Raw genomic sequence first — 7930 nt, forward strand, 5'->3', positions numbered from 1 at the left:
TGGCTTAAATGCAGAGGGCTCAATTCACTTGTTCATGTGTAGGCACTTTACACCTTTCTCACCCCATTTGACTTGTTCTCCTTCACTGAATTACAGGAGGAGAAAACGGTACAATTCTGGAAAGTACTAGAAACTTGGGGTTTGCCTCTGGTTTGCATTATCCTTCTCCTCCCAGACAAAATGACAAAATAATGCAAATTCCTTGATCCCATTTAAGTGACAGGATATAACCATCTCTACCTCCCAGAACTAAAGCTCTTCATGGTGTCCAGCTTATTTGGCTCTTAATAGTGGCCTTTGGCAAATAGTATTTGTATTGTTCTATGTTTACAGCACAATTTTTAAACTTTAGCCCAAGGGTGTTACAAGGGGGGATCCTGCCTCACATTCTTTTGAGTTCACTTCAGTTTGAAGCTGGGTACATCACTGTTAGTGAATTATCTTGGAACCTCCATGGTGTCCGTAAAGTCTGGAAACTTAAGTTAATATAAGGAAATCTTCAGTCTGAGGAAAAAGAAAAATATTATCTATGTGTCCATAGAATTAGACAAGACCCTAACTGTGGGTTGGGGGTAGAAGATGGTGGACCCAACAGTCTGTGCCATGTTCTCATATTTTAAATGCTTATGGTATATCTCCAAAAGAAATTCAGACCCATGTGCTCACAGAGACTAGTACCAAAATGTTCACTGATGCATTGATTACAAGAGCAAGAGAAAAAAAAGGAACCTCCCAAATATCCCTCACTAGGAGAATAGATGAATAGATTATGGTGAATTCATGCAACGGAATATTATACAGCAGTTATAAAGGAATAAATCATAGAATACTACTGTAAGTGAGTGAACTAAAGAGGCATGTATCAACCTAGACTTAACTTCAAAAACAAGTTGATACATGGGAAATTCTTATTTTTTTTAATGTTACATTTTGTGTGATCTATGTGTCTTTAAAAAAAAAGATAAAAAAACAAGTTGAAAAGAAAAGGAAGTGTTTCAGAAGGATACACATAGGAAGATACCATTTATATAAAGTTTAAAAATAGGGAAAATTATATAATATAGTATTTATGGATGCATATATGTATACTAAAAATATTTCTTCAATGCAGGTTAACAGTGAACACCAAATCTGGGCTTGTGGTCCTCTCCTGGATGGAGGAGGGGGAAGTGCAGTCTAGGAAGAACACCCACAATGTTTCATTTGTATTTGTAAACTTTTCTTTCTTAAGCTTGGTGCTTGTTATATTGGTCTCTACTTTTTTGCATACATGATATATTTCATAAATGAAAAACAAACACACTACCTACCTCCCTCATTTTGTTGACTGGTAAACATTGTATGTTTCATAGGCACAGCTATAAGTAAATAGCTATTAAATATAAGTTAAGATTCTGTTCTCTTTATACAACTGTAACTAAGTAGCTAGCATCTAGTTCCATTATTTTGGGTTTTAATGACAACTAAAAATCATTTTGAGGGAAACGGACTTGGCCCAGTGGTTAGGGCGTCCGTCTACCACATGGGAGGTTCGCGGTTCAAACTCCGGGCCTCCTTGACCCGTGTGGAGCTGGCCCATGCGCAGTGCTGATGCACGCAAGGAGTGCCGTGCCACGCAAGGGTGTCCCCCGCGTAGGGGAGCCCCATGCTCAAGAAGTGCACCCGTAAGGAGAGCCGCCCAGCGCGAAAGAAAGTGCAGCCTGCCCAGGAATGGCGCCGCCCACACTTCCCCTGCCGCTGACAACAACAGAAGCAGACAAAGAAACAAGATGCAGCAAATAGACACAGAGAACAGACAACCGGGGGGATTTAAATAAATAAATAAATCTTTTAAAAAAATAAAAAATAAAAAAAATAAAAATCATTTTGAAGCTAACGTTAAACTATGTATGCCAATATAAGATAGTGGAATCCTGATAAATGTTTTTATTAAATTGAGATGGAGTTTGTGTAATTCCTGTCAAGTATAAATTCCCCAGTTAGACTTTAAATTATTTTGATTTTTACAAATTAGATACATGTGGAACTTTTCACATGACTACCTGCTATACAAAATGGGGTTCACTTGTAAAATACATCTACCGTCCATAATTTCAACATCTTAAAAAAACACATTAAGGACGAAGTTTCTTTTTTGGGAAAACTCATTTCCTACTCCTGCTTTACACTTCGTTAGAGTCTTAGTTAAAACTTTGACATTACAATTTCCATGGTAACAGACTGCTTTTTGTCATAAACACCGGCATGATTAAGAAGAAGTCTTTAGTGATGACAGTTTTCTTCATAATTAAATTCATTAGTTTAAAAAGCTGGGTTAAGAGGCATAGAAATTTAATTGCAACAAGTAAAACACTTTTACTAGAGCTTTGGAGGCAACACAAAATTAATTGCAAATATATCAATGTTGGTTCTGTTTCATAATTAAGATAACATTTATACATTTTTCTATTTAATAGCTCAGAATGGAATAGAATGGCCCAAGGTCAAATCACCACAGACCATCCCTTTAAATTGTCCATTAAGTGACAATTCAGTAGATTTCTAAGTAATTTGAAGATTTCTAAGTAGTATCACAATTTTCAAAATTCAGTTCTTCCCCACAAGAGTCTCAAGAATTTCTTGAACTGATTTCTTTCTCATCATTATAAAAGCACTTCAGAACTGTTGTAGAGAATTTGTAAAGTACTAAAAAGGTACAAGTAGAAAATAAAAGTTACCCTGAAGTCCACTGCTATGAAACAACAATGTTGACATTTTAATATATTTCCTGTAACATATCTAATTATCTTTCCTAATAGCCAGGGAAAGGAATATTCACACTGACAACAGGAATTGAGGCTTGAAGCAACTGTCTAGATGCCTCAGGTTATAGCAAAGATGACCCTTTTCAGAGCTTAGCGCCCAGGAAAATGCCCAAGTTGGGAGTGTTTGGATCTGGTGGTTTGACTGAAATGTCTTTAGAATAATCAGGATGTGATTAGATAAAAAAAAATTGTCCAGAGTGTTCTCTTTGCTAATAATAAAGTATAATATATGGTAATGGTCCACAAGAGGTTAAAAAAAAAAAAGATCAAATCCTTACTTTTGACCTTTGGAGGCTAGTCATTTGATCTTTCTTCCATAGATATATTAATATTCCCCTGAACTACTTAGTCCATTCATTCACACATGCATTTTTTTTCATTTGATAAATTGTATTCAGTACTCTGTACCTTTACTTCTTGATAAAAATGCCCTTCTCTTTTTTATTTAGAAAATATTGTGCAAAGTGCCCACTACATGCCAGAAACTATGCAAATAAAGTTTGCCAATTAGGCAGTACCTTTCATCAAAAAATTCACATCTAATGATCCCAGTTCATCCTTCCAGACTCGGTCCAAGCATCCCCTCTTGCGCTTCCTCCCTGGTGCTTGCATGTAATACACATGCTCTTGTATGCTCACTGTTTATCACATACACTTATTTGCATGTCCGCCTCCCTTCTTGAAGTTAGAGCCCAAACTGGATGGATTGCAATCAAACAAATGAACTTATCTCCCTTTTTATTTTCTTACTGAAGTAAAAATTTTGACTTTTTGATGGCCTGTTACTGAGGTTGAATTATTTATTTGTCTGCTGCAGTTTTTCTATTTCCATGCCTTTTCAGGACCTTTGCCCAATTTTTGCTCGTATGTTCATCTTTTCCTTGGTAGTTTCCAAGATATCACAATATGAAGGCTATTAACTCTTTTAATATAGTTTGTGAATATTTTTCAGGTTCTCATTTCCCTCTCTATTCTTCATTTATTGTTCAGTGGTTCTTTTTAACACAACTATGCTAGTCAAATCTAGACCATTTGGTTATTTACATTGAGACTTGCTCAAATAAAGAACTTAAGGTAGCTTACCAATATTCATTTAAACAAAGATACAATTAATTAAAACTAGATAAGAAAGATTAGGCAAGGAAAAAAATAAAGGCAAGTGAGCAAGACAGAGCCAGGAGTTAGTATTTTTTAAGAGAGGTTATTACATCCTTTACACTCCCTAGGGATCAGCCATAGATTTGGTGAGTGCTCTTGTGTTAATGAGCAATACAGTACAACACAACATCAACAGTGTTACTGATACCGAAAAACAGTTTTCCCACGGGTCTTATGAACTGGGTGCTTGACAGTTTTTAAAATTAAAAAAATTTAAATTTTTAATTAAAATTTTAAAATGCCTACAGCAAATATTTCTTAGACTATTTCAAAGATTGTAGGCTATTCTTTCAAGAATTTTAAATTTATTTTATTTTCGCAAAACAGTATCGATTTTCTGATAAATTAGCTTAAAACTATTTGGGAAGGTATTTTCAAGAGAGAGATAAAGGAAAGGACTATTTTTATTGATCTTAAAAACAGTCTTATTTTTGTATGAGGAGAAATACTTCATCTTGGGTTTTTTATTTCCTTAGAGCAATGTCACTTGTCGAAAATATTTTTCAAATATATTTAAGGTGGCATTGAAAAACCAAAATAGGCTACTTTCCAAAACTTCAAAGGCTGATACTTTGACCTGCTTGAAGTAAGTTGCTTTATCAACCTTGACACTACATTCAGAATGAACACAATATACAGCTTGCACAGCCACAAATATATAATTCTGTATGAGATGCTAGAAGTCAAAATTTAAAGTAGAGAAAAGAGAAGCAATTCTACAGTAGCTTAGTATGCATGGAAATACTATTTAATGTATGCATTTTCTGGATTTCTCCTTGAGAAAAAATAATTTTTCTGAGATGAAAATTAATACTTTAGCTGATTTGGGTTTATAATTTATTAAGATCATAGGTTTATAGGCTTAATGGAATCTTAAAGATTATTCAGTCCAATTATCTACTATAAGTGTAAATTCCCTTTTACCAATCTCTATTGAGGGGAAGTCATCCTACACTAGAATAACAACAGCATAGTGCAGTGGTTAAGAGAGCTGGTTCTATCATCAGACAGTCTGAGTTAGCGTCCTGGCTTTCCCATTTACTACTTGCATGAACTTGGGCAAGTTTCTTAATCTTGTTGCAGAATTTGAGAGAGGTTCAATTATTTGTGTATAGAGAGGCCAGGACTCAGGAATGATTTTGAGAAGGGAAAATGGTTTATTGACAGCCGCCGGGACTCGGGAGCTTTCTGTTTCAATCCTGAGCCCCGGACAAGATTTTCAAATTTCTTTTATACAGAGAGGAAAGGCCAAATGATCCCTTTGTTTCAGTTTTCAATAGGCTTGAATTAGCATATATATCTTCCACATCTTAGGTAAGCTTTTAATATGGACTCCAGACATTCTAGATAAGCTTTTAGCATATTTGGTTTGCATTTCCCCTAAATACTTAAAGTTTATAAACCTTGCATTGTTAAACTGTTTCCTGGGACTGGAGTCGTTGCCATTGTCACTAAAGGCAGGACTGCAGCCTCTTACCGTTCCATACCCACAAGTCAAACAGCTTAGGTTATCTCTGAAGAGACAAAGAGCCTCCCACCCATAGCCCACATCAATCTCTCTGTACTTCAATTTCTTCATCTCTAAATTAGAGATAGATAACACACCTATAGCACTGTCTGGCACATATTAAATACTCAAAACAGGTAGTTTTTATTATTTTTACATTCTTATATTATCTCTTACACTCCCGGTTCTGCCTAGAAAGATCTTCTAAAGGCCAACGTTTGTTTGATTGTTTTTTAAGTAATAAGAGGAGTAGTTTTTACTGAACTACCATTGGCCAATGACAATTACAAATTCTATATCAAAATATATTGCAAGCATAAAATTGGAATTAAAATAACTGTTTGAGGCTCTTGGAGAATGACCAAAAATAGGCAGAGACTGGAGGGGACATGAGCCTTGAAGCTAGGGAAACAAACTGGGGTCAGATCCACATTTGAACAGCTTTCTCCCTGAGGGCATGGCTCACCTTGCAGGGTATGTGAGAGATGGTGCTCAAACAGGAAGAGTCTGTCTTGAAGGACTGGGAATTCCGAAGTCAGTGTGAGACTGTCAGAGCAGCTAGAAATTGAAATAGGCTGTTCCAGAAAAGAGGGAGCCACAAATTGGGCTGTCCACAAAATCTGCGTATAAATTTCCCTCAAATTGTTGGCCGACTCCCAAACTGCACCTGCACATGATGAGACTCCAGGGAACCTGGAAAGCAACAGAAAGCAACAGCTGTGGCCACAGGAGCTAAGCAGAGCTTTCAGCAGACACTTGGGGCTGGAAACTCAAATTTTGGAGTTCAAGTCCAGCAGAGGAAAAGTGCTTGCTAAATTCTGTGTGCTTTTTATTGTAACCCTAGAAGGGTCACACCTTAATAATAAGGATGATGACTCAGGAGTAAGGACTATACCCAAGGCCTAAGCCCAAAACATAATGAATTAATCCCAGTCTCTAAATCTTCCACAAGATCAAGGTGCTTTATCAGTAACTTAATTGTCTGCTGTAACAAAACTCAACACTCTTCATGTCATCCACAACATATTGACCACAATGTACAACATAGAATAAAAAATCACTATATATGCAAAGAAGCAGGAAAATGTGAGCCAGAAATAAGGGGGAAAAAATCAAAACAAGCAGATTCACATAAGTTCCAGGTATTAGAATTAATGGACAAAGACTTGAAAATAACTATTACATGCATGTAAAAGAATCAACTGGAAAATATTGGTATACCAGGTAAAGAGATGGGGACTATCAGGAGAGATATGGAAACTAGAAAAAAGACCAAATGGAAATCCTAGAACTAAAAATATAATATCTGAAATTTTGAAAAAAAATCATTGAATGGGCATAGCAAATTAAGCACTTAGAAAAATCAGTTAACTTGAGGACAGATCAATAGAAATTATCCAACTGAAACAGAGAGAAAAATGATTAAAATATTTGCAGAACTGCAATAGCCTAAGTGACAATAACAAGTATTCTTTTTTTTTTTTTAAAGATTTATTTATTTATTTCTCTCCCCCTCTCTCCCGCTCCGGTTGTCTGTTTGTGTCCATTTGCTACGTCTTCTTCTTTGTCCATTTCTGTTGTTGTCAGGAATCTGTGTTTCCCTTTGTTGCATCATCTTGTTGTGTCAGCTCTCCATGTGGGTGGTGCCATTCTTAGGCAGGCTGCACTTTCTTTCGTGCTGGGCGACTCTCCTTACGGGGCGCACTCCTTGCGTGTGGGGCTCCCCTGCACAGCATGGCACTCCTTGCGCGCATCAGCACTGCGCATGGGCCAGCTCCACATGGGTCAAGGAGGCCCAGGGTTTGAACCGCGGACCTCCCATGTGGTAGATGGATTCCCTAACCACTGGACCAAGTCCGCTTCCCAGCAAGTATTCTAACATATGTGAAACTGAAGTCCCAGAAAGGATGGAAAGAGAGATTCGAGCAAACATTTAAAAAATAATGATGGCCAAATTATTTCCAAATTTGATTAAAAACATTAACACACAGATTTAGGAAATTTAGCAAACCACAAACAGGATAAATAAAAAGAAAACATACTCAGATAAATTCATAATCAGACTTCTGAAAACCAAAGATAGGGGTAAAAAAATCTTAGAATCAGTCAGAGGAAAAAGACACATTATAAAGTTCTAAGGAAAGGGATAATGATAAGAACTAAGGCTGACATCTCATCAGAAACATTGGAGAACCCAACATTGGGTTCTGTTGAGTTTTGGCTGCTCTCATGACTTCTCCCTGTCTGACTTTCACTCTGACTATAAAGGACTCTAGTAACCTGGATTAGAACCTTACCTGATTCAGTTTGACTATACCTTAAGTGAAGTAACATCTTGAAGAGATCCTATTTACAAAGCATCCACACCCCCTAGAATACATTTCAAGACAACATGTCCAAATTGGGGTACACAATTCAATCCACCACACCAATGTTCCCAGTTTTCCCAGAACTGAGGTAT

This window comes from Dasypus novemcinctus, chromosome 12 (assembly GCF_030445035.2).
Source record: "Dasypus novemcinctus isolate mDasNov1 chromosome 12, mDasNov1.1.hap2, whole genome shotgun sequence".
NCBI lineage: Eukaryota > Metazoa > Chordata > Mammalia > Cingulata > Dasypodidae > Dasypus > Dasypus novemcinctus.